The sequence below is a fragment of the Ahaetulla prasina genome, chromosome 11 (genome assembly GCF_028640845.1).
Source record: "Ahaetulla prasina isolate Xishuangbanna chromosome 11, ASM2864084v1, whole genome shotgun sequence".
Classification (NCBI taxonomy): domain Eukaryota; kingdom Metazoa; phylum Chordata; class Lepidosauria; order Squamata; family Colubridae; genus Ahaetulla; species Ahaetulla prasina.
The window spans coordinates 31,274,724-31,277,345 of NC_080549.1; positions in this window are offsets into that span (position 1 = coordinate 31,274,724).

Below are 2,622 nucleotides of genomic sequence, written 5' to 3' on the forward strand. Positions count from 1 at the left end.
GGGTCTCAATGCCTCTCAACTGGGACATCCAAGCCAATTTTCCCTAGTTCATATCGCTGCCCCTGCCCCTGGCCCCCCAGCCCCTTTCCTGAGACAGGAACCTTTGACACAGTGGATCAGGAGTTTGGTCAGAGGGATGGAGGCTGCGGACACGGCAGGTATCAGCACGTCTGTGGTCCGAGGTTGAAGGCCATTTTTCTGATCTCCCCCTCCCCTTAATTCTGCATTAAAGGGGAGGGTTTCCCCTTTCCGAGGAGCCCAGGCGAGGGAGGCCCTGGGATGCCTCAGGGCTGCATCCAATCCAGCCACTTTCCAGGGATTTTGAGCAGAGCCTCCATGATGTGGTCCTGATCCCCAAGGATGCTGGAGGTTGCCATGGAGAGCTCCGGCCAATGAGCTTAGGAGGAGCCTCTGACGTCACAAACCAAGGCTCTGATTGGCCTGGAGCTGAGATCTTCAGCTGGGGCGGGGCTTATTCATTGACGAGCTGACTCTTAAAGGGCTTTTCAAGCAAGCCCTGAATCGCCTCAACCAGAGCTCGTCCTTCTGAACGGACAGCTGTCAGTTGTCTGGAGAGCTGGGAAGCAACAGATCGTTCCCATTGTTTGGGGGTGCAGTCCAAATTAAAACGTTGTCCCTTGTATCTGAGTCTAGCATTCGAGAGCCGGAGAACCCAGGTTTTCCTCTCCAGGCCCAGCTGAATAGGTGTTAAAAGAGAAATAGGAGGAAGGATTAGGTATTATTCAATTTAAGAAGACGTTGTGAGAATGTGGCTGAAGAAACACAGGGATTAAATTTCATACATTCCCCCATCAAGGACCCTCGAGTCGTCTTCTGCCTACAACCAGGAAAGTTCCAGGTTCTGTTGGCCCTGAAAAATGGGATTTCAGACGTATGACTGCAGCAGCATCCCCATGGTCACATGCCTCACAACGGGCATGGAAATACAACAAGCAACATCAAAGGTCAAAACCGACCTCGCTTAATGACCACGTGGTTCACTAAACAATGCAACGATTTGCTTAATAACCATGGCAGAAACACTGCAAAACTGAGAGCAACTCACTTAACGTCCAGTTTAGCAATTGCAATACTGAAAATGCAGCAGCGGACTGATCTGGGAAAGCTGAAGCAGGCGTGGATGTAAACAGGGTTGGGAGACCACCAGGAGATGCCAGGGTTCGGCCGAGAAGGGAGTGGGAAGCCAAGGCCTTTTCTTTCTTTTTCTCCCTTTTCCCTCCCCCATTTTTCCTACTATTTTCTTCTGCATTTCTGCATTTTATATTATAAACGAAGAAAAAAATAAAAAATCAAAGAGAGTCGTGAAGAGAGCAAAGGAAGTGGAGGGCCCCGTCTAGGGCTGCCATGAACCCCCTCTTGAGCTGCAGTCCTCCCCCCCCCAATACCGAAAGGATCACCCCTCCCGATTTCCCCGCTTTCTCTCTCTGAGATGAACGCCCTCTCCCTTCAGGCGAAGCCCCAAAGGACTCTGCCCGGAGACCGATGACGCTCAAGCAAGGAGGATTCCCATTGGTGCTGCCGCTGGTTCTGGCCCTTCCTACCTCTAAAGTCCGAGATCAAGGCTTCCTCCCCCCAGTTCAGAACCCCCGTTCCTCTTCTGGGACTGGAAGCATCCTGCCGGGACGGACGGAAGGACAGGGACACACATACACACACACAAACACACCCACTCACACTTCATTTCACAGGCGCACCCCACAGCCAGGAATGACTTGCGGGTCACAGAAACCCCAATCCGAATGAAGCTATGGAAAACCCTCCGCTAATCCAGGAAGAGGCGGAGAGGATCTGCAGGGATCTAATCCTGCCGGATCCTCTCCCCCACCTCCCCCTCCCCCCTTCCCGGGGGAATCCTCCGCTCGGCTCTCTCGGGAAAGGCGCCGCTTTGCTTCGCGGAAGAAAACCGCGATTTCCTTCCTTCAAACACGCGTCTTTCTCTCTTGCTCAGAACGTCTGGACGAGTCAGCCCCTTCCGATTTCAACCCGGGTTGTGTGGTAATCTCCTTCCTTCCGTCCTTCCTTCCTTCCTTCGGGTCAGGATCCCCCTTTTCCATGTAAAGCAGCCCCGAATGAAGATCCCCGGAATAACGTTTGGCCGTTTCTCCTCCGCCTTCTGCTCCTTTCTTAGGAGAACTTCGGTATCTTCGGGATAAAGGTCTCCTGTGATATCCATCATTTCCCACTTCTCCTGCTAAGTCTCACTCCTTCCTTCCTTCCTTCCTTCCTTCCTTCCTTCCTTCCTTCATCACCAGTTGTGGTGGAGAAAGTCAATGGGGAGAAGCCCCTGTTAGTATCTCAAACTATGTCCACTCCCCCCCCCCCGCATGCTTTCCTCCAAGGTCCTTTTGGCTGGAGGGGCAGACAGGCGCCAACGCCTGGCTTTTCCAGAGGAGTCTGTGGATGGAAGCCTCCCTGGTGCTTCATATACCCCTTGACAAGCTCCTTCTAAACGTCGGTTTTCCAGTCATGAAAAAGATCCTGGAGTGTATTAGTTGGAGGCCAGTTTGTCATTCCTTTGAAAGACTCTTCGAATCTTGCAAGCTGCACAAAAGATCCATTTCTATTGAGAAGGAAAGTTGGGTCCTGCCAGCTAGAGGTTTC